This window comes from Phocoena sinus, chromosome 9 (genome assembly GCF_008692025.1).
Source record: "Phocoena sinus isolate mPhoSin1 chromosome 9, mPhoSin1.pri, whole genome shotgun sequence".
NCBI lineage: Eukaryota > Metazoa > Chordata > Mammalia > Artiodactyla > Phocoenidae > Phocoena > Phocoena sinus.
The window spans coordinates 4,317,200-4,342,582 of record NC_045771.1 but is presented as its reverse complement, the minus strand read 5'-3'; the positions used below and the strand labels follow the sequence as shown (position 1 = coordinate 4,342,582).

General features: G+C 42.2%; 1 long non-coding RNA gene across 1 annotated transcript in view; it reads left to right on the top strand.

Moving 5' to 3' along the window:
• Nucleotides 1-25,383, top strand: part of LOC116759226 — a 115,002-nt gene that overhangs the window by 74,655 nt on the left and 14,964 nt on the right. The window contains exons 8-12 of the long non-coding RNA XR_004351385.1: nt 3,746-3,884; nt 6,055-6,148; nt 7,657-7,808; nt 10,747-10,887; nt 23,202-23,350. This is a non-coding gene — a long non-coding RNA (uncharacterized LOC116759226). The remainder of the gene's footprint in view (nt 1-3,745; nt 3,885-6,054; nt 6,149-7,656; nt 7,809-10,746; nt 10,888-23,201; nt 23,351-25,383) is intronic.

Sequence of the window (25,383 nt, the reverse complement as noted above, 5' to 3'; positions counted from 1 at the left end):
TATGACAGACTCTGTGTCCATCCACCTCACTACAACTAACTCAGTTTCGTTTCTTTTTATGGCTGAGTAATATTCCATTGCATATATATGCCAGATCTTCTTTATCCATTCATCTTTGATGGACACTTAGGTTGCTTCCATGTCCTGGCTATTGTAAATAGTGCTGCAATGAACATTGTGGTACATGTCTCTTTTTGAATTATGGTTTTCTCAGGGTATATGCCCAGTAGTGGGATGCTGGGACGTATGGTAGTTCTATTTTTAGTGTTTTAAGGAACCTCCATACTGTTCTCCATAGTGGTTGTGTCAATTTGCATTCCCACCAACAATGCAGGAGGGTTCCTTTTTCTCCACACCCTTTCCAGCATTTATTGTTTCTAGATTTTTTGATAATGGCCATTCTGACCAGTGTGAGGTGATACCTCATTGTAGTTTTGATTTGCATTTCTCTAATAATTAGTGATGTTGAGCAGCTTTTCATGTGCCTCTTGGCCATCTGTATGTCTTCTTTGGTGAAATGTCTATTTAGGTCTTCCACCCATTTTTTTCATTGAATTGTTTATCTTTTTGATATTGAGCTCCATGAGCTGTTTGTATATTTTGGAGATTAATCCTTTTTCTGTTGTTTCATTTGCAAATATTTTCTCCCATTCTGAGGGTTGTCTTTTCATCTTGTTTATGGCCTCCTTTGTTGTGCAAAAGCTTTGAAGTTTAATTAGGTCCCATTTGTTTATTTTTGTTTTTATTTCCATTACTCTAGGCAGTGGGTCAAAAAAAGATCTTGCTGTGGTTTATGTCAAAGAGTGTTTTCCTCTAAGAGTTTTATACTGTGTGGTCTTACATTTAGGTCTTTAATCCATTTGGAGTTTATTTTTGTATATAGTGTTAAGTAGTATTCTAATCTCATTCTTTTACATGTAGCTGTCCAGTTTTCCCAGCACCACTTATTGAAGAGACTGTCTTTTTTCCATTGTATGTTCTGGTATCCTTTGTCATAAATTAGGTGACCATATGTGCATGGGTTTATCTTTGGGCTTTCTATCCTGTACAATTGAACTATATTTCTGTTTTTGTGCCAGTACCATACTGTCTTGATTACTGTAGTTTTGTAGTATAGTTTGAAGTCAGGAAGCCTGATTCCTCCAGCTCTGTTTTTCTTTCTCAAGATTGCTTTGGCTATTCGGGGTCTTTTGTGTTTCCATACGAATTGTAAAATTTTTTGCTCTAATTCTGTGAAGGATGACATTGGTAGTTTGATAGGGATGGCATTGAATCTGTAGATTGCTTTGGGTAGTATTGTCATTTTCACAATATTAACTCTTCCAATCCAAGAACATGGTGTATTTCTCCATCTGTTTATGTCATCTTTGATTTCTTTCATTCAGTGTTTTATAGTTTTCTGAGTACAAGTCTTTCACCTCCTTAGGTAGGTTTATTCCTAGGTATTTTATTCTTTTTGTTGCAATGGTAAATGGGATTGTTTCCTTAATTTCTCTTTCTGAGTTTTCATTGTTAGTGTATAGGAATGCCAGATATTTCTGTGCATTAATTTTATATCCTGCAACCTTACCAAATTCATTGATTAGTTCTAGTAGTTTTCTGGTGGCACCTTTAGGATTTTCTGGTGGTATCATGTCATCTGCAAACAGTGACAGTTTTACTTCTTATTTTCCAATTTTTATTCCTTTTATTTCTTTTTCTTCTCTGATTGCTGTGGCTAGGACTTCCAATACTATGTTGAATAAGAGTGGTGAGAGTGGACATCCTTGTCTAGTTCCTGATCTTAGTGGAAATGTTTTCAGTTTTTCACCATTGAGTATGATGTTTGCTGTGGGTTTGTCATATATGTCCTTTATTATGTTGAGGTAGGTTCTCAGTAGGCCCATTTTCTAGAGAGTTTTTATCATAAATGGGTGTTGAATTTTGTCAAAAGCTTTTTCTGCATCTACTGGGACGATCATATGGTTTTTATTCCTTAATTTGTTAATGTGGTGTATCACATTGATTGGTTTGCATATGTTGATGACTCTTTGCATCCCTGGGATAAATCCCACTTGATCATGGTGTATGATCCTTTTAATATATTGTTGGATTCTGTTTGCTAGTATTTTGTTCAGGATTTTTGCATCCATGTTCATCAGTGATATTGGTCTGTAATTTTCTTTTTGTGTGATATCTTTCTCTGGTTTTGGTATCAGGGTGATGGTGGCTTCACAGAATGAATTTGGGAGTGTTCCTCCCTCTGAAATTTTTTGGAAGAGTTTGAGAAGGATCGGTGTTAGCTCTTTTCTAAATATTTTATAGAATTCGCCTGTGAAGCCATCTGGTCCTGTATCCTTAATACTTTAAATTTCTTTGTTGATTAGTCGTTGAAAGAGGTATAAACATCACTATTATTTTAGATTTATCACATTTCCATGTTATTCTCTCAATTCTGAATTTATTCAGTTTGTAGCTATATGGGGTTCATACCTGTTCCAAATTGTTAGAGTTTCCTGGTGATTTGTCTCTTTTATAATTCATTAGTTATATGCACTGCATCAAGTAAACTTTGCCTGATACTAATGATGAAACATCAACTTTCCTTTGGTTGGTATTTGTCCCGTTTTCTTCTCTTATTTTCAGCACTTGTTTCAGACCAAATGAAAATGTATCTTTTATCTGGGAGGTTTTATCCAATTACATTTCCTGTGTATGTTCATTCAAATAGGCCTGAATCTACACCCTCACTTTGTGCCTTATGTTTGCTAGACTTTTGCTTGTTTTCCTACCCTCATCCCTATACTATCTTCTTGAAAACAAATCAAGCTGTTTTATAGTTTCTATTTTTTCTCTACTGGTTGGGAAGTTATACATCTTATACCTATTCTTTGTGGTGGTTAAGCTTAATTTTTAATTAAAAAACACTTTGAAAAAAATCTCAAACTTACAGAAAAGTTGCAATTACAGCACAAAGAATACTGATGCAACATCTTTATGTAATACTTAATGTGTATTTCCTACAAACAAGGGCATTCTCCTATATAACTGCAATACAACCATGAACATTTTGGAAGTAGTATGCATTCTTACCAGTTGATGCAAAGACCTCATTCTCATTTTCCTTAGTGTTCCAATAATTTCCTTTAGAGTTAAAGGATCCGATTCAGAATCACAAATAACTTAAATTGTCACCTTTCCTTAATCTGGAAAGGTTCTTCGTTTTTTCCTTGATTTTACATCCTTGGCTCTTTCGAAGATTTTAGGCCGGTTATTCTGTAGAATGCCCCTCAATTCGGCCTCATCCAGTGTTTCCTAATTCCTGTTAAAGATGCACGGTCTGAATCTAATCATACCACAGAAATGCCATGTGTTTCGTTCTTTGTATCCTACCAGGTGCTGTGTAATTCCAATTAGTCCTTTTGTGAATTATGGTCACTTTAGGCACTTGATGAAGGTGGTATTTCTCCATGTAAATTTGCTCTCTTTCCCTTTATAATTAATAAGTTCTTTGTGGTGAGAGACTTTGAAACTATGAAAATATCTAATTTCCCATCAGATTTTCAGTTTATTAACTGTATCAGTATAGACTCATGGCTTCCTTTTTCACTCAAGGTGTTACAATCTCTTATTAATGATATTTATTTTCATGTTCAAATTGTTCCACATTTGGTCAGTGGGAGCCTGTTTAACCTGACTGTTATCTTTTGATGTGTCCCGTCGTTTTTGTGTATTTCCTATCCCTTACTTCCTATTTCTGTTACAGTGATTCTGCCCCAAACCTGAAATCTGCCATATCTCCAAGCATCGCTGACCTCTTACAGTGGAGGATGATACTGAGACACCAAGATCTGGGCACTAGGTGTGCTCAGCTCTAATGGGAGGTCACAGCTTCCACCACCCAGGTGACACAGTGAGAAGTTAAATGTCTGTTAGTTTTTCTCTTTAAACTTTAATTTGAGATGAGCCACCTCCACAAGGTGTTTATACCTGGTGGAGAGCCAGCACTCCTCAGCTGACCATGGGGAGTCTCAAATGGCAGGCTCACAGGGAAGGCAGAGGCTTGTCTACCTGAAGAATCTTCATGGGCCCCATACAGTCAATCAATTTTCCTACCACCACTCTGAGCCCAGGCTTAGCTGGAATGGGTGTGGGGGGAGTCCCTTGGGGTCTATGTAGGTGCTTAGAAAGACCTGAGGGTAACTTCTGGAGTAGTAAGTGGAAAGCTTTCCTTATATGGGGACTGTTTCTAATGAAATCCTACTTAGCGTGTCAGGAAGTGGAACACATCGCTAGGGACCTTGGCAGTGGTCGGGGGGATCATGGGCATCTGAACATTTAACAGTGGGAGATGATGTGCTTGTTCTGGAAGATGCCTGGGTGCAGCTGTTAGTGACCCAGGATCATTCAACATTTGGAGACAGGAAAATAGCTGGTATCGGGTCCAGTGGGGCCCAGATGGCTGGGGGAAACTAAAGACAGAGACTTCTTCCCCAGAAGGGAAACAATGGGAGGAGTAGACCTCAGAGAGGCAAGAGGTCTTGGGATTGTTAAGAAAAGAATGTCCATTGACAGATGAATGGATAAAGAAGGTGTGGTATTGACATATATACACAATGGAATACTACTCAGCCATAAAAAAGAATGAAATAATGCCATTTGCAGCAACTTGGATGGACCTAGAGATTACCATACTAAGTGAAGTAAACCAGACAGAGAAAGACAAATATCCTATATCGCTTGTATGTGGAATCTAAAAAAAAAAAAAAAAAAAAAAATGATACAAACGAACTTATATACAAAATAGAAATTGACTCACAGACACAGAAAACAAAATTATGTTTACCAGAGGGGAAAGGGGGGATAAATTAGGAGTTTGGGATTAATATATACACACTACTATATATAAAATAGATAACCAACAAGAACATACTATGTAGCACAGGGAACTGTATTCAGTATCTTGTAATAATCTGTAAGGGAAAAGAATTCATATATATATATATGTATATATGTATATATATGAATCACTTTGCTGTACACCTGAAACTAACACAACACTGTAAATCAACTACACTTCAATTAAGAAAAAAAGGAACTCAGATTAGGAGATGGGAATGCAACAAGACCCGGTTACTGGAAGTGGGACCCGGGTAAGCTGGTAAGATGGCGCAGCGGTTAAGCCCGGGGCTGGCTTCCTGCCCTTGAGCTCGGGCTCCACCTCTGTCGACGGCTGTGATCTAGGGCACAGGGTGTAACCTCTCTGTGCCACCATGACCTCTTCTGCAAACTGGGATCGTGAACCAGCCACACCACAGGGTCGTTGGGAGGGTGACATAACACAAGTTAAGGTTTAACCAGTGACAGACACAGATGTTAGCTGCTATTTTCACTTAAGGACAAAGCAGAAGGCCAGTCGATGGAACCAAGGCCCAAGGTCAGGCCAAGTTTTCAGCCAGTTTGACTCGTTCTCTCTGCTTGGACGTTGAACTTGATCCAAGGCTTTGAGGAGAGGCAGGTGGGCAGGGGGCGTGGTGGTGGTGGGGGAAGAAAACTCCCAACTTGGCAGCTGGAGCGTGGAGTGTGTCCCAGACTATCGCTTCTCCCAGGGGCAACGATGCTCCCTCGTTGGGAGCCACTCGGTGCAAGTCCGCCAGGCATGTGTCAGTTCCTCCATCATCTCGGTTTGGATTTAGGGAGTCACGATGTTTTCTATTTCTTTGGAGACAAGGGAAAGACGCAAACACGGCAAACAACGACCAGTTCTGCAAGCATCTTTCCTCCCCTCCCCACCTCCCTTCCCCGAAAGCACTGGAGCAAAGGGAATGAGAGTGAATTGAAAAGCAAACTCACCTTACAAGCACATAAAAAAGATCAAATGCAAGGGTGGGGGAGGAGAGGAGGTTGCGGACCAAACACCCGTGCCTTAGAGAGACTTAAGAGGAATCCTAGGATCGAGCCATAAAAATTTTATGGCATCCTAGGAATAGTTGAACGTTTCCTTGTTTGTGGTGCTGAGATTTTATGAGCCAAACAGGTGATCTTTAAAGCTTGTTTTCCTTTGCTCTTCAATAGGTTTAATTAAGCTTGGACTTGAGGCTTCAAGTTGTTTGAAAACTTGAGATTTACAACAAAACGACCCAAGTAACCTATATAACCAGTGAAACAGGTAAGGACTGGATTGGTTACGTGCGCGTCCCCAATGGGCTAGTAATTTGACACCCTTTCAAAGCAAAAATTTTAATGTTTTTCCTTAGCCATCACTCAGAGCATGCTGAAACAAAAATCTTTAAGCTGTGTTTTAATGCTTAATCGTTGCCTTGGAATAGGGATTGTTTATTATCCATTTTAAAAATAATTAGCACCTACTCAAATATTTTTTTGTTTATAACTTCTTGTAGGCTTTCTTTTCTACATATATATTTAAATCATTTCTGTATTTTAAATTATTTGCCCACAGCTTTTTTTTTAAACATCTTTATTGGAGTATAATTGCTTTACAATGGTGGGTTAGCTTCTGCTTTATAACAAAGTGAATCAGTTATACATATACTTATATCCCCGTATCTCTTCCCTCTTGCGTCTCCCTCCCTCCCACCCTCCCTATCCCGCCCCTCTAGGTGGTCATAAAGCACCGAGCTGATCTCCCTGTGCTATGCGGCTGCTTCCCACTAGCTATCTATTTTACATTTGGTAGTGTATATATGTCCATGCCACTGTCTCACTTTGTCCCAGCTTACCCTTCCCCCTCTCCGTATCCTCAAGTCCGTTCTCTAGTAGGTCTGCATCTTTATTCCCATCTTGCCCCTGGGTTTGCCCGCAGCTTCATTGAGACATAATTGACACATAACATTGGGTAAGGTAAAGGTGTATAGCGGGTTGATTTGGTACATTTACATATTGCAAAACGATTACCAGCATAGCATTAGCTAACACTTCCATCCCGTCACATAATTACCATTTCTTTTTTGTGTTGAAAACAGTTACCATCTACTCGCTTAGAAATTTTCAATATATGGTACAATATTAACTATAATCACTGTGCTGTACATTAGATCCCCAGGACTCGTTACTCTTATAACTGGAAGTTGGTCTACATATATTTTTAATGTTTATTTAAAATCCATCTGAGACTGTATTACTAAGGAGAGAGCTTTTAATATCTTAAGAGCTATAGGTTTGATAGATGTTACACATATAAATGTAATACCTTCGCTTTTCAGTTGGCCTGCACAATTCTCTAAGGATTGTTTGATTGAATTAAGCCCTAGCTAGTATCTATGGGCCAAATCCATGAGGATTTCTCTGGAGGGAAATTGTTATATTTACTTGTTAGTGAGAAATATAAAATGATAAAAATTCCTTCTCGGCCTTAGAGAGAAGATACTGCAACCACAGAAAAAGATACTTGGTTGCTTGGCCTTTCACTGGAGTCCGAGTGAAGGACTGCCCTCTAAGGCGGCATTGACATCTAAGGAAAGTTATCACATCCTGAACTTACCGCCCAAATGTGGGAGGTTTTAGTTGATTCTGTTGTCAAGGTTCACCTCCTCTATTGTGTTTTGCAATTGATGTTTTTAACTTCACGCGGGCCTTTCTACTAACAGGCAAAATGCTTTCTGGCCTGTGAAATGTCCACCTGTCCTGATTCCTCTTCCTTGTAACTACCTCTCCCAGCCAGGCATTCACAGCAGTCTGTGCTGAACTTGGACTGGACCTGGAAACCCAGACGACCCCTCCACAGCCTTATCATCTTCCAGGACGCCTTACACACAGAAAATAAATAAAAATGTAGTTCCGTGTAACACCGCAAGAAAACTTCTGCAAAGGTAAGGCATTATTCTCATTGTAAAATTCACTTTAGTGGGGAAAAAACTCACCTTGACGCTTCTTGAGACAGCAAGTTAGCTGACTTCTGAGTTTAGACTGATTTAAGAGCGTCACCTTAGCACGTGACTCTCATGAATACGTCCCCCTAATTAGATGAGAACTCAGCTCTCTCGTTTGGATCTTCGCCGAGTCACCCCTTTGTGTGGAGTTGCCAGCTCCCAGCAGGGCCCGTAAGGACGGCAGAGCTCGATTCTCTGACTCTATCCATCTCCCATCACCTTCGGCCTCCTTCACTTGATGGCAGCCCATTGTTTCCTTCTCTGTCTTGAACACACCAGGTTTGTTTCCTCCTCAGACCCTTGGCACTTGCCATGGCCCTGCCCGAACTTGCCCGTCCTCCAGGCTTTGGTTAGTGACTCACTGTCATCGTTCTGATTAGGATTGAATGCCACCCCTCCACGGGGCTTCCCTTGAGCCCCTGTTAACGTCTGCTCCCCACCCACTCAGACTCCATCTGACTCCCTCTCAAGTCCAAGCCATAACCCCAACGTCCTTTTTTTCACAGAACTTTCCCCTAAGTTCCTTATGTCTTATTTACACCCAGGCCATCCCTGGGGACACTCGCTTTCCTCATGTAATCATTAATTACCCTCGAGAATGTTCTGGTTGAAATACGAAACTATAACGTTATCATATTTATCACTTCTAGAAATGAGGTTTATTTATTTTGCCGTATCCTTCGTAGATGTCTCTTCACTAGAAAGTAGGCACAGGGACTTTGTGCCAGGTAATTATTTAGGCACTGGGGAGGCAACAGTGAATACAGATTATGAGAACTCATTCAATATTTTTTGATGGAACCAGTTAAAGAAAACGAATGACAGGCTTTCATATAATGCGTTTCTGCACAGACACATAAACAAACTGAAGATTTTGTGTTCTTTTCTTTTTCTTTTATTTTATATTGGAGTCCAGTTGATTAACAACGTTGTGTTAGTTTCAACTGTACAGCAAAGTGATTCAGTTATACATGTATTTATTCTTTTTCAAATCCTTCTCCCATTTAGGTTATTACAAAGTATTTAGCAGAGCTCCCTGTGCGATACAGTAGGTCCTTGTTGGTTATCCTTTTTAAACATAGCCGTGTGTACATGTCAATCCCAAACTCCCAATCTATCCTTCCCCCCTCCCCCTCCCCCCACATCACCCCGGGTAACCATAAGTTTATTTTCTATGTCAGTGAGTCTGCCTTTTTTTTTTTTTTTTTTTTTTTGTAAATAAGTTCATTTTTATCTTATTTAAGTGAAGATTCTGGATCAAGTTTTACTTCATAGTTATGTGGATGTATGCTCCAAAAAATATATAAATAGGGGAAAACTCACATTCAGAGGAGTGAGAGTGCAAAGAAATTGTCAAAAAGTTCAAATTGAAAAAGAAAATTGTTTAGAAAGGTCGCTTCTGCTACATTGCATGAAACTTCCTAAAGAGGTCAGCGACTTCTCCATTAGTACCTGGGGTCTTCTCTGTACCTTTGTCAATTTTTTTCTTTTCAACACTGGCCTTGGAATATGACAAGTTATTCTAGATAATTTAGGCAATATTCTTGCAAGTAGCCATAATGTGGGGGACCCAGATGTGGGGGACGAGTTTATCCATCTGTAGACAGAGCAACGATACTGGGGTCGCTGCTCGCCTTTGCACACGGAGCCATGGATGAATTAAGAACAGATTTTCCTTTGAGAGGATAAACTGGGAGAAAAAAGCTGAGGTTGTGTTTCAACCTCCACTTGTCTCCTAGGCTTGAAAGCTTCGGGCAGTACACGGTCTGCATCACTTCATGTGGAAACATGGGCGGTAGCAAAGACCATTTATTTTCAGTGTGTGTAAAACCGATGAAATCAAAATTTACCCAGAGAACTATTTAAATTGGCGTTTCTTTCTTTCTGACCCCAAGGGTGATTTATTCACATCCACACCCCAGACACGAACACAGCTTCAAATGGACACTTCAGCAGCTGGGATGTAGTGAGTTGCAGGAGATCCCACCTTACAAATCAGAATAGTTCAGAGAAGTGACAAAATCATATGCATGTTTAAAGGCAACCCAGAACTGGGAACACAGGGAAACCCAAATGAACTGAATTCCAGTAAGAGACAAGCCCTTCCTAGCAGAGACCATGGGTACTTTCATCCCTGGCACATTTTTCTTTACTCAGTATGTGTGGGATGTGGCACCCACCTGTCTTTTAAACTTCTGCCAACTACAGATTGGCACTTGCCATCTGCCTCTACAAGGATTAAATCATGAACTGCTGCAGCCACTGACCTTCCACACCCCCCGAAAGGAGCTCAGCGTGGAGAGCAGGATGGAGGCCCTCTGTGCTCTGGGAAAACCCGGCAGAACAGGCCTTCGGATAGATATTCTCAGGAGATTTTATGAGCCCAATTCTTGCATCTCCTCGTATCTAGAAAAGCACAAAATCATTAATGGAGACATCTGCTCCTCGTGACGAGCAGCCACCTTCTGCCAAAATGCATGGGTTTTTTTTTTTTTTTTTCATTTTTTGCGGTACGCAGGCCTCTCACTGCCGTGGCCTCTCCCGGTGCGGAGCACAGGCTCCGGACGCGCAGGCTCAGCGGCCATGGCTCACGGGCCCAGCCGCTCCGCGGCACGTGGGATCTTCCCAGACCGGGGCACGAACCCGTGTCCCCTGCATCGGCAGGCGGACTCTCAACCACTGCGCCACCAGGGAGGCCCCCAAAATGCATGTTTGACTGCCCGTTCCCCCTTCACTAAAATCACATCTATACTGACCTCCCCCTGCCTCTTCGGAGCAGTTTCTCAGAGCTCTCTGAGAGGCTGTCTCCCAGGCTATAGTCCTCATTTTGCCCCAAATAAAACTTAACTCAGAACTCTCATGTTGTGCATCTTTTTAGGCAACTCTTCATCAGCCACGTGTGGGCTGAGAGGAAGGTTTGGAATTCTGAGGATTCCCAGGCTTGGAGTGAATCCACACCCACGTACCACATCCTTCTCGTGGGACCTTCACTGGGTGCATGGTAGCAGCACCAAGGCAGGTAAGCCCTCCTGATGTGCGTGGTACCTGGACCAAGTACATGGCCGGGCCCTTCTGGAGGCTTGGGGATGTGCAGGACGGCCAAGGGAGATTCCTAGGGCACAGGCGGCTCCTCCTGGATGCGAGGCAGCAGCAAATCAAAGCCTGCTCCTCTTGTAGAAGAATGGAGAGAGATCTCCAAAGGCTCAGGAAGTGGCTGCTCACGTGTAAAGTCTGGAGCCTCAGAATCTCTCCAATTCTCAGGTTTTAAGCCTTGCTGAAGGGACAGTCTTGACCCTGCCCTCAAAGTATGTGAAGCCAGGGGTAGAATGAGTCTAATTAAAGCTGCGACAAAGCCCAGACTCAGCCCAATTACAGATACGTTTGACTCAGCGTCCTACCATTTTCAGGGGCAAATACTACCTGTTTAATTCTCAATTATTCTTTTACGTGGGATGTACAGAGTGAAATTTTAAAAATTAAAGAGACAAGCAAAGAGGCAAGAAAATGTGATCCATTATCAAGAGAAAATTTTTGTCAGTAGACTCAGAGCCAAAGATATAGATTATGGAATTAGCAGACAGAGGCTATAAAATAACCATAATAAATGTGTTAAAGTATATATTAGAAGAAGTGAACGATATACATAAGCAGATGAGGAATTTCATCAGAAATGAAAGCCATAAAAAAAGATGGAAATTCTAAGGTTGAAATAAGACATAGCAGTTTTATATTTGAATGCACTTAATAACAGAGCTTCGAAATATGTAAAACAAATACTGACAGAAGTAATGAAGAAATATATAAATCCATAACCAGAGTTGGAGGTTTTAAACCCCTCTCAGTAATTAATAAGACAACTAGGCAAAAGTTACAAAGATGTGGGAGATTTGAACATAACCTTCAACCAACTTAACCTAACATGAATAGAACAGTGGGTACAAAAACAGATACATTCATGAACATTACCACATGCTGGGCCATAAGATAAGTCTCAATTAGTTTTAAAGGCACGACATCATAGAAAGTATATTCTCTGACCGCACATTATTGTTGATTAGAAATCAACAATAATACAATCTCTAGAAAAACTCAAATGGAAAATTATGCAACAACAAGAAAATCCTATGCGTCAAAGAAGATATCACAAAGGAAATTAAGAATATTTGGAGTTGAATGATAATGAAAACCCAACATAACAAAATTTATATTCAGCTAAAGCAGTGCTGAGAATGAAATTCATAGTTTTCCAATAAATTTATAAGGAAAGGAAATTCATAGTATTGATTTTTTTACTTTCCCCCATTTCCAACAAACTTCCATGTTTAGAAGCTAGGAAAAGAAGAGCATCTTAAGCTCAAAATTAACAGAAGAGAGAAAATAATTAAGAGCAGAAATCAATGAAATAAACACTAGACAAAAATCAACAAAATCAAAGTGGATATGTTAAAAAAGATTTACAAAATGAATAAACTCCATGTTAATCAATAAAAAAGAAATAAAGCACAAATAATCAATATGAGAAAATTTAAAAGGACCTATCAATCAATATAGACAAAATAAAGACAAAAATGAAATATTATGAACATATGCCAATAAAGTCAACAATATAAGTGAAATAAACAAATTTGATTAAAATGAACGCAAGAAGAAATAAGAAACCTGAAAACATATATGTACTTATATATTTACATTTTTAAAAGAGACACATCAACAAAGACAGTTTGAGCCCAGGATGACTTCACTAGTGAACGCCTTCAAACATTTAAAGAGAAATATTACCATTTTTGCACATTTTTTTTCCAGGAAGGGGAGGAGGAGAAAACACTTCTCAGTATTTTTATGAGGCCAGTATAACCATGAGGCCAGAAATCTGACAGGGATATTACTAGAAAAGAAAAACACAAATTAAAATCCTTCATAAGCATGGTGATATAAACAGGACAGTAGTTTTTTTAAAAAAATTATTTTATTGAAGTATAGTTGAGTTACAATGTTGCGTTAATTTCTGCTGTACAGCAAAGTGATTCAGTTATACCTATATATACATTCTTTTTCATATTTTTTCCATTGTGAATATTGGATATTGAATACTGAATATTGTTCCCTGTGCTATACAGTAGGGCCTTGTTGTTTATCCATTCTATATGTAATAGTTTGCATCTGCTAATCCCAAACTCCCAATCCTTGCCTCCCCCCTCCCCCCTTGGCAAACACAAGTCTGTTCTCTATGTCTGTGAGTCTGTTTCTGTTTCGTAGCTAGGTTCATTTGTGTCGTATTTTAGATTCTACATATAAGGACAGTAGTGGGGGTTCTTTTCGTTTTTTTTTTTTGGTAGAATTAATTTATGGGAAGACGACCTTTTCCGGGTAGGGTAAGGTTCTACATTTTGATGTTTTGACGTTTGTAGTTATATGATGTATAAAATTTGCCACACTCAATGAATGATCCACTAACGATGTGCGTGGTTTATTATATGAAAATTATACCTCAATAAAGACAAAATGAAGCAATTATGAAGATGACGTAGTTTCCATCGGTGAGAAATGCTGCTAGTCTTTATAAGCACATGCTACTCAATACTTATACTCGTGTTCTGCTTTGTTAGGCACTTTAACGTTTATGCTCTAATTCTCACAAGAAACACATTACGTTTGTGATGTTATTCCCAAACTCCGGAGGGTAACTGGCTTCCTCTAGGCTTTAGGAAGTGAGTGTGCAGCAAAATCAGGACAGAGACTCAAGACTTTTTGCCTCTCAGTTCATGCTTTTCCAAGAAACAATAGTTACTCTGCTACTGCACTCTCCTTACCTCAGAAATCTCCTGCTGTAGCACCTTTTGCTAGGTTGAGGTCTCTGAAAGACCTGTTTTGTTCTGAACCTCTGAACTTTCTTGGCTCAAAATTGGAATGACAGCCTTTAACACATGATTATAATTTTATAACAATGTATGCACTTAGAATTCTGACTTCTGATTCACCCAGTTATCCGAATTAAAATATTTTCCTTGCCTTCACTGTTGGGCTTTGAAGTACCGCCGTAAACCCACCTACCCCTTTCCCCAGAGTCTGGGGTAGGTGCTTCAATACGCCCCCATAGCACCATAAGATCCCCCCACCATAATGCCCATTATAAGATACTGTACCTTCCAGTTTATGCGTCTGCTTCTACCCAGCGGTGATCTCAGGGATTTTCTGCTTGGAGGAGAAATTATTTCTTATTCATCTTTTATCCCAGGGCTTATTACAGTGGCATTCAAGGGTCAGTCAATAAATACTTACTGAATGACTAAACAAACAGGGTGAATGCCTGAGGAGAATCCGTCACCCCCCCCCCCCGTCTGCCCTATCTCACCACAACTACATTGATACATTGATTAATAATTTGTCTGGAAATAAGCTCCTTTATGATGGTGTGGATGATAGTAAAAGTAATATTTTCATTGTGTTATTAAGTGCAGCGTTGTTCAACCTGTTTGCTTAGCTGCCAACGTACGGTCCAGGGCAGAGATCACGTCAGCTTTGCTGTAGTGTCTATAGCAGTTTGGAGAGTTATCGGCACATGGTAGTGGCTTACTTTCCTGGGTGAATAAATACCTTTTTACGATGATTATATAATACATGTACAGTTCTGTAAACATTATATATATTATTCATGCTTTATATGTACATACATAAATTTAAACTTATCCATCTTTTTCTTCATTGATCGTGATTTTTGTCACTTGTTTAATAATTGCTTCTTTTCTCCAAGGCATTGTCCTTATTTTTTGGTACGATTTGGGGGTCTGATTTTTATATATTGATAGTTAATTCATTAAATTTTTTTTCTTTTTGTGGTGTGAGGTAGGTATCAGATTTTTTATGTATGCGTAAACAATTTTCCCAGCTCTATTTATTGAATAGCTTAGCTTTTCTTCTCTGATTTGCAATGTCATTTATCAATGTTCTATAATTAATAGGCATTCTTTTCTATTATATATGTTGGCATTGATATCGTAGTGTTTTCATTACTACAGTTTTGTAAGTCTTGATAACTAGTAAGAAAGTTTTTGTTCCTTTTCTTCTCTCTTCTTTTTTTTTTTTTTTTTCTTCTCTCTTCTTGATCTTTCTTCTTAGAGGTTTTTAAAAAGCAAATTTTTCTTTTGTTGAAGCTCATTTATTTTTTTCTTTTCCCATTTTGTTGATTTCCTACCTATTATGTCTGCCCTATTTTTAAAAGCTTATTCTAAGCTTTTAAGTTATTCAGACATTTACTTTTAATCTTTTTCTTTTATTAATGCACATATTTCCCTTTTTCTTGGTCCTACTATAGATGACTATGATGTAGTACACTTTTTGTTATTCAATTCTAAATATGTCTTAGTTTCCTATGTGAATAACTTATTATCTTGAGTAATTTGAGTCCATTTAAGTCTGTGCTTGTTGCTGATTTCTAATTACTTGAAGTTTTGCTCTGAGAATCTGATCTGAATGTGTATCACTTACACTCTAGCAGGAAACAGATGCTGTACTCAAGTGGGTAATTGAGGAAGGTTTAATGAAGAGGCTGCTCATAAATATGTAAGCAGGGTTACAGGAAACCAAGAGCGATGGTTGAAATGCTCTAAACTAGCAAGATGGAGGAGCCATTACTACCCTCAGGACTGAAGGTTAAAGAGAGGAAAAGTTGGCCAGAACCCAGAGATAGTAGCTGTTGTTGTAGCAGAGTGTTTCCTGACAGGGGCTGTGGTCTTGGTAGAGAAACTTACTTCAACATATAACGACCCACCACAGAGGAAACCAGGAAATAAGTACCCTGATTTCACTCTGTTCTCCAGTCCAGTCTCCGCCAGTGCTTCCCATTTATGCGAAACAACCAGAAGCCAGATGGCAAAGGGAGCCATGGGCGAAGTCCAGCCAGTTCAGCCTCCCAGGGTAGAGGCAGATGGAAGAAAGGCAGAGGGTGGGTTTGGATGGTATAATGAAAGTGTCCAGTACTGTTCATTCTTTCTGTCCCCTCCAAACCTTCACTCACCTGTTTGGCATTCGAGTAAAATAAATGTGTTCTCAATGCCGGGGACAACAAAGTTCCGTGAACTGCCGTATAGATTGAGTGATGTCAATACCTGAAAGATAAAATGTTAGCCACCCCGAGCTGCCCACCATCAACTGAATGTTTTTTCCTGATATTCCAAATCATAAGATTGGATATTAACAGTAATATTAAATTATCCCTTGGAAATGGCATATATCAGAACAGGCACAATTTTACAGGTAGCTGGGTCATTTACTCACCTGGAAACTGGGCCTATTTCTGTGTCTACTGCTTTGCCCTCAACACACACCTGTGGCCTCATGAGGGTTCCCTATGAAAAGTTAACAAAAAGGGTAGGTCTGGTTTGCAGATGGATTTGCATAGTACACACATAGATAACCAAATATATTACAGCTCCACACAGGGATGGTGGGAAAAAACAGTGATGATGGGCAATCGCTTGGGGGTCAAGCGCTAAGTTTCCACCAGGGTCAATAGGAGGCCAGGAACTGCTTACCAACTTGAGGCTAGTTACTGGCAGAAGACGGCATGGCTTCATTCCCAAACCCAAGGGACCATGCAGTGATTCTTGCTTTGGGATTTTTCAGTTGCTGTAAAATATATTATCTGCCTCATGCACAGGAAATACCATTGCATATCTTGACACACAGCATAAGTGACAAGACAGCTTGAACTACTTCCTGGACATGATACGGAAGTCTAAGCAGTAGACCTTCTTGTTCTTTACTCTTTCCACCTGCTCCCCCCCGCAAACTGGCCATCTTAAGCATTACTCAATAATCATGTTACAAGATCATGCTTACATATCCTATATGTAGCCTTCAAAAAGCAAAAAGTCCATCAACAGTTATGTCTGTTTCTTTGAAATGGGTGTTACAAAGTGTCACAGTATATTTTCACTTTAGAGTGGATATTCTGACATGTCTCAGCTACTGCAACTCTAGAAACTTTATCAGTGTGGTAGGTCTCCAAACTCTTGTGGGGCTTATCTCTTACCCTCTCACCCTTGCTACTTCCTCTCATCAGCTCCAGTTAGCAAAACGTCATCAACGTGATGTGGTGCCTGATGTGATATTAAGACATTCAATTCCCTCTGGTCTGTCTTAGGACCAAAGCAGGAGAGATGGATGATGTAGGGGCGCTGATGCTCCTACCACAAGAGAACGAGTTGTTTCTGATCATCTTTACCGATAGAAATGGGGAACATTATCCAGGTCAACGGCCGTGTACTCGGTGGTAGAGCAATGTTGATTTGCTTCAGTAAAGAATACCACACGTGGAACTACAGTTATGATGGACATGAGCACCTGATTAAGTGTGCGATAACCCACAGTCATCCTCCAAGACTCATCTGGGTTTTGCACCATTCAAATGGGTAAGGCAGAGGGACTTCCCTGGTGGTCCAGTGGTTAAGACTCCGCCTTCCAATGCATGGGGTGCAGGTTCAATCCCTGGCTGGGGAGCTAAGATCCCACAAGCCTTAGAGCCAAAAAAACAAAACATAAAACAGAAGCTATATTGTAACAAATAAAGACTCCTGTTTTCCTCCTGTTTGTACAATGTTTTTTCAAAAATCCCTGTGACAGAGTTCTCCTGTTGTGAACCGCATGGGTTATGGCTTCTATAGCAACCATAAGTGACAGTTCCTAGGTCCTCATTGGAAGCTTCCTCCTACATGGGGGAAGGAGGGCTGGAAGGCCTGAACCCTGAGTGGGAGGAGGGCGCTGCAGCATCACCGGTGCAGGTGAGGGTCATGGCAAGGATGCTGGCTGCCAGAGCCACACTCGGTCTCAGTTATGCTCACCTTTATTTGCTGAAGAACAGGGGGAAGCCTGTCCCCTTTCCCTCTCCAAATCGATCCAGAGAAGGTGGCCCTGGCCGGCTTGCCACTCTGTAGAGCCTCGAGTTGGCCACCAGGAGGCAGTGCTGTCTCTTCTCAGACGCAAGGGTAGAAGGTCCCGCCTGGATCGGAGGGGTGACCTGTGGGAGGTGTGAAGACAGAGAAAGGGGGAGACAAAGAGGGCTTTTCTCTCCCACTCCGATGTAGGGAGGAGCCTGTCTCCACCCTGGGGTGTTGTGATCGCAAGCATTTAAGCGGAGCCTAGAGGATCCCCACCCCCGCCCCCGGTCAGGCAGGTGGGGATTGAAGTTTCCCTCCAGAAGGTATTTGCCTGGCTCACCAGAAAACACCTGACGTCCAATGCTTTAGTCCAATGAGTTCTCTGAAGGCAGGGCTACTGCCTCTTCATCTCTCTCCTAGCATCCGGCGTGTGTTTAACTGACAAGTCGTCCAGTGAGTGATTTAATACATAAAGCATCTGACCTTTGCTAAGACGCTGCTTTCGGAGGCAAGGAGCCAGGTTTTCATCTCGGCCCTCCTACCGGTCTGTCGCTGAGAAATAACTTCTGTCTGAGCCTCCACTCCCCGTGTGTAACTCACTCGCAGATGTAAAGTCGAACTCTGCTGAATGCAGGGACACAGTTACGGATGCATGTTTTTGAAAGGAAAAAATGGTTGTGAATGTGAAATCCACATTTCTTCCTTGACTGTTTTAGATCTTATAGGGTAGAGTAAATTTCTTATGTGAAGGCACCTAGAGATTTGCCTCATGGCCCTCAAGGCATGATTACCAGGGGGTAAGGGGGAGACGAAGAAATTGGGAGATTGAGATTGACATATACACACTACTATACATAAAACAGATAACTAATAACCTCCTGCACAGCACAGGGAACTCTGCTCAATACTCTGTAACGGCCTATATGGGAAAAGGATCTTAAAAAAAGCGTGGAGGGGGCTTCCCTGGTGGCGCAGTGGTTGAGAGTCTGCCTGCCGATGCAGGGCATGCGGGTTCGTGCCCCGGTCCGGGAAGATCCCACATGCCGCGGAGCGGCTGGGCCCGTGAGCCATGGCCGCTGAGCCTGCGCGTCCGGAGCCTGTGCTCCTCCTCCACGGGAGAGGCCACAACAGTGAGAGGCCCGCGTACCGCAAAAAAAAAAAAAAAAAAAAAAGAGTGGAGGTATGTATATGTATAACAGATTCACTTTGCTGTACACCTGAAATTAACACAACATTGTAAGTCAACAATACTCCAACAAAAAGTTTAAAAAATAGTAACACATTGTCTGAGCTGAGAGCGCAAAATGGGTGGAGAGCCGTCCACTCGATTTACGACCTGGACAGCGGCCTGCATCGTGGATGAGGAGGCTTGTCTGTGGACGCTTCAGGGATGTGGCCTGGTTAGTTTCACGTTGACCCTCCCCAGTTATCCCTGACCACCCCCGTCAGGGGGCGCTAGATAGTAAGGTTCTCGGGAGTAAGAACTATGCTTCATTCATCCAGTAACTCTTTCAATATCCCCTACAAACTCCTCGTCCACTTGCCTTCTTGGGTCCTCCAGACCTGTGTCCCCTGGGTGTGTGTGTCCCCATGGTAACCTCTCCATACTCAATAAAAGCCATAGGTTTGCACCACCAAACACGAACCTTAGGTCTGCGTGTTTCTTTCACCTCAGTTACACCTTTTCTTATATTACCCGGGATCAGCCACTATCCAACGCGTCATCCCATCCAAGCCAGAAACACCCCCAAATACAACTGGTACTTTTCCACTCCACTCCACTTACTATTCTATCGTCCATTCCACCACCTTCATGATGTCATATCTTCACGTTATGGCGTCGCCAATGTTGGAATAGCTTGTAACTTACCATCTTACCACCCTCTTTCCTTCCTGTCCAGCTCCTTCAACATTCTGTGAGCTCACCCACGGCAGGGAGGATGTTGCATTCCCAGTATCTTCCGCTGGTGTTGGCCATGTGGAGCCCTGAAATCAAAGTTTGTGAAATGATCAGATAAAAGAATGGCCCATACGTTCTGAGTAGTGAAAACTCTCTCAGTCAGGGATGTTTACTGCTTTGCTGGGAGATGCATGCAAATTCCCACTTTAGGGAAAGTAGGGGTTTTCATAGGCATATTGAATCATCTCTTAAATGATAGAAAATTTTAATATATATAACCTCAGCCTGGTGATGCGGGCAGAGCAAATATTGCTTTTCTGAGGTTTAAGTTGTAAGAGGAAGAAATGGAGCCTCAGAGGTGTAAAGTGATTGCCAAGGTCATGACTGTGTCTGGCAAGAAATAGGATCTCCCCGCCCTGACCGCAGTGCCCTTTCTTCATTGCATCTCTTCCCTCATGACCTGTGGAGTGAATGATGGATGGGTATCTGCTCATGGATGCTTACAATGGGTATCTCAGACCTCTCCAATAATTGATGGGGCAGAATCCTTTGAGTTTAGGCTTAGGGAAGACAGACACTAACTCGGGTAAAATTAAGTGGTTTAAAATGCATTTTGAGATACTTCACCTGAAGACGTGCTACTGACAGGTAAATAAAATGAATATGGAGAAACCTCTTCCCTGCCAATGAATAACACATAGCTTTCAGGCAAGTAGGTAAATTCAAGGAGATTGTCTTTCTTAGCTATGCTTAAAAAGTTCAGTACATGAATAATTGAACAACTTCCTGGCACACTCAATATTTATTTGTAAGCCTGCTCCAGGCAGAAAAAGAGAAAAAGCATTTTGAAAACAAGTTTCGCATTAGCTAGGAGTTTATTTGTTTGCCGGAAGATTCCCTAATTACATTTGCAAAGGAACATATTGTTGTGTCTTGTTATTTCTCATTGACCTATTGATGTGAAATATATTAGACAAATTAGAAGGGAGATGGGTAAAAATCTGAACCATGTGTGCACGTGTGCGCTGTAGGAGACCAGAATAGAACTTGCAGAAATTTGCACATGGATTACGATCCTTATTACAGTCTTACAATCCTATGGACTAAGAATTGCTTTTGCACTTGGCTTTTCTCTCCAGTTAAGCCAGTGGCCAGTCCAGGAGGGCCACAGAGCTTCACCGGAAGTGGATGCTCAAAAACTGTTGAATAAATGTTTCGTTGGTTTGCAAACTGGTCCCCATATATGGAGGGCAAAGAGAGACCGAAGAAAGAGGCAGACACTCCAGATTGGCAGGTGGCAGTTTTAATAAGCAAGGGGACTTACTTATGAGGCTTGTCTTGGGGGCCACAGATGATTAGATGTCCACACTAGGTGGTCTCAGCACCAGCTCGCTCTCTCAAGGCTGCGTCCTTGGAACGGCTCTCGCTGTGGACTGGTGGGCAGATGCACCTTCAAATGTGGGGATGGGATGAGGAACCTCCACTGCCTGGGTCCGCCTTGAGGGTCAGCTGGTGGTCACGTCCTCTCGATGACCTCCTCCAACATGTTTCCTATTCCAAAAAGTTCGCAATGTCTTCTTTATGAACTCTAAGTTATGAACGTGTAAACAAGCAGAGGCTCTTCCATCGTCCTCCGTCTAGTGGGGGTAGGAAGTCCCATCCAGAGAAAGCCTGACTGCCTGATTCTGTTGGTTCTTCACATGCTTATTGGGTCTAATGAGGAGGAGAGGCTGCTGGTGACATGGACCAAAAGATGGGATTCTGGGGAGTCAGCACCAGGGGTCTGGGAAATGGACCCTGCATCTAATCTACCGTAACACATATTATAGACAGTGTGTCTCCTTTAGACCTGGAGGGCTCACTAATCATGCATTCACTTCTTCATTCACTGAATGAATAGATTTTGAACACCTTTTATGTGCTGGACGCCGTTCTTGGTGTGGGTAACGGTGGGGAGTGAAAGAGACAGACATCTCTGCCCTAGGGGGGCTCACATTCTATGGGGGAAGACGGCCAATAAAACCACACAGGGCTGTGTGATCCAGTGTGATTGGAGACTCCGTAGAGATTCACCGTGAGATGCAGCTCACATCCCGTTGACTGAATATTTGTGATCCAGCATCAGGCAGTTACCTCTCTGGGGCAGCAAGTGAACTTCAGCCTCCCAGGACTGTACTCCTCCCAGGGGAAACCATCAAGATTGCTGCACTTATTTAAACATTGGTTAGAAAAAATTAACCTGCTTCATTTAAATAGCTTTAACCAAATGCAAATTAGTTTTTCCTCATGGGAGGGTGTTAAAATACAGGTCTGCTGCTAACTCAGGGCTTTGCCAAGTAAACTACAGCACCGAGGTTCAGATCTGAGAAAACTGTTGGTTATACTCTACTGGCCATCACAGACTCCTCTCTTCGTCTCATTTCCTCTCTCTCTCTCTCTCTCTCTCTCTCTCTCTCTCTCTCTCTCTCTCTCTCCCTCTCTCCCTCTCTCCCACACACACACACACACACCCCTTACATATTTGATGTTGTCTTGTAGGTTTCCATTGAAAAAAATCAATGCTTGGCTCTGATTATGTTCTTGGTACAGGTGTGAACTCCGATTAGGTAACTGCTGTTGCGTTTGACTTTTTCCTTTGATCTGAATTGAGGTGATAAGTGTGGCAGACAGAATAGGAGGGAGATTAGCAGCCTTTCCTACCAATATACTTTCTAAAAAAATAAAATATTCATGCTGGTTATTCTTCATCCCTGCCTTTCCCCCCCTCCCCCTCCCCCTCCTTCTTCTTCTTCCTTCTTGGTCTTCTCCGCATGCCTCTTGGGGATGTATTTGTTTGCCCTGAGGCTGTACCCCCTGCTTCAGCCAGAGGCGTAGCCGGGGAGAGGGCGGGGATTAACTCTCCGGGATTTACGCCCACTTTTGGCTTCTGTCCCAGTAGCAGCTCATCTCTCGGAGAAGCTCAGCTCTGCTGGGCGCCTGCACCCCACCCCCTCCGCCTCCCACACAGCCCAAGCCCTCACCAGGGTGCTGTGTTTCTTCCTCTTGACCCTTGGGGTCTGGGAATGCCAACCCCTCCCCATGACTGCTACTTCTGGGTGCGCCGACCTTCTCAGATGATGTGCTTAACCCCGCAGCCCCTCATAAGTCCCTATAGGCAGCTCTGTCCAGAATCCCATAGCAACATGCCTTCTCTTTCCAGGTGGGCCCCTGACTGATATTGTAATCTATTTAAGTAACTAAGCACCGGATATAAAACATCACTGTTTTGAGAAAAAAGATAATTATTTAAAGGGAAAACAAAGCACAGAGGTGTGCTTTAGGTATCCCGGTTTTCCTTAATCACCTTAAATTATTGCCTAAACTAACCCTGTTTTTCTTCCAGCTTCAAGGGATCACTTCTTTAAAATCACTCTCAATTTTTGATTTTAGATCAGAAACCCTCCCCAAAGGATACATTTGACTCTGGAGCATCTCAGCTTCCGAGACATTTGAAATCTTAAATTCTTTTCCATTCTGGCTGAGAGCTAAAACTGAGTTCTCTGTTTCCCGTAACTGCAGGAAAGGAGTCCGCTGAGGACACAGACGCGCAAGCAAACACCTGTAGTAGAAAGTGGAAAGTGTGACCTTCACCTGGGGAAACTTGGAGAAGAAGCTGGCAACTGTGGTGGGACCTACAGGATGAGTGGGCACGAGTGTGTCATCTGCTGGTAATGACCTTCACCCTCTGTATCTGGAGAAGAGGCACCAGCAGCTGGAGTATCTGGGGAGCCTTGAGTCATGGAGAAACGGAGCAGGGTGGGAGTGGGGGAGGGCAGCCCCAGGAAAGCTGAGGTCACCCCTGTTGCCTGAACTCCCAGCCTGCTATTAAGACAATTTCCAGAGGCTTTATTTCCCTCGTCAAGAATGCCCTTTACTCCCTCTTCCACTTACCGAATGGAGCAGAAAATGTCCTCTACCTACCCGTGGAAAGCCTGTTATTAGGAAAGAGTGATTATTTTCACTTCTCTGATTAAAAAAAGCATGAAGGTACAAATTAGCTATCTACTATTCTAAATCTACAATTCAGAAAAGAGAAGCCTTGACATTTTCTTGTTTTAATTCTTTGCTTTTTAAAATGTAGAGTTTGGGTTACTCCTACGATTTAAACGATTATCCCACTAACTCTGACATGTTGCCTCTTTCAGCCTGAGCTCCTACTTGAATTCCAAAGTTAAGTTCCAGTGCACCTGTTTGATTTTAGAGGGTGAGGAGAGAATTTATGAATATTTGAAAGCTTGAACTTGAGGTCATGGCACAGACTTCCTCTCCTCCAGCCTCACCTTTTGGTCTCGTTTCCCCCTTCCTGTCCCTGCTTTCTTCCCTTCCCTTCCATTTCTTTCCCATAGAACCTCGCTCTTCTTCACGCCTTATCCCCACCTGGGGCGCCAGTCCCACTGGCCCCATGAAGGGAAATCATTTCAGCCCTCCTGTGCGAGCCCCCCAGAGGGGTCTGCATGGCTTCCTAGTGGCTCTGGAGATGGGAAAGTTTGCCGTGAAGGAGAAGAGACCAGGTGACATGGCTGAGCGCTGAATGAAAGGTTGAGAGAGATTCCAAGTGGACTTTGAGCTGTTAAACCTCAGGGTGGAGGTGGGGGTCAGAAGGAGGGTGGTAAGAAGGATGAGGGCAGGAAGGCCATGTTACCAAACCAAACTTGGGTCCACTCACCCGTGCGTAGTAAAGCCAGTCTACTGTCACCAGGTTGTGGTGAAGGGAAGTTCAGCGTTTATTGCCAGTGCCAAGAAAGAAGAATGGGCAGCTCATGTGCAAAAGACCTGAAGTACCTGACGGCTTTCAGAGAAGGGGTTTTAAAGGCAGTGGGAGGGAGGGGTCTGCAGGGTGCGTTATCAGCTTATGCACAATTCCTTGATTGGTTGGCATCAAGGTGAAGTTCAAGCATCATCAACTTTTTGGTTTCAACCAATCTAGGGTCTATGTTCTTGTGGTCACAATTTTCATCTGGTTCTGCTTCCTGCAGAAACAACTTAGGGATGTGAGTCAGGCATTTATCTACATCTTTCAGGGAACTGGGACTTCAGGTGATTCTACTATGTGGCGGATTTATAGTCTAAATTGTTACAAGTTTCCTGGCCCAACAGCTAATCTTTGTTTCTACATCTTCACATTCCTAATCAGTAACTCTTGAACCAGCCTTTTGAGACCCCGAGGAGGCCTGGGAGACTAAAGGAAGAACCTTTTACTTCAAAGGACAGGGGCCCCGGGGCTTGTGTATGGTTTCAGTTGTTTGGGGGCCACATGGTCACTTCAAATTTAGAAACAGTAGTTTTAGCCAATCCCTGGATTCCAGGTAAAATAGACTTTCTCTGATCTATCTCCCCACCAGCCTCCAGTTGGCCTGAAATTCTGTCTTCACCACACGTCTAGGAATCTTGGGTTAAAGTAAATACGCTCATGGAGGATGGCGTGATAGCATATGTCATGTTTATGTTAGCATCCAGCAGGGCTCTGTGGGAACGAGGTTGAAGAGAAGAGGAAAGATCCGGGCTGACCCCCGGATCCTAGGGGAGCCGGATGGGGTGGGGTGGGGCTGACCTCAAAGTTCCCATCCCCATGGGACAGAGAACTGTAGGGAATTATTGAGCATCTACTTTATCCCAGAAATTATCCTAGAAAACTGAAGTGCACTTACACTCTTATGATAATACTAAGTGAATTATATTCTGAGTCCCATTTTGCAGAAGA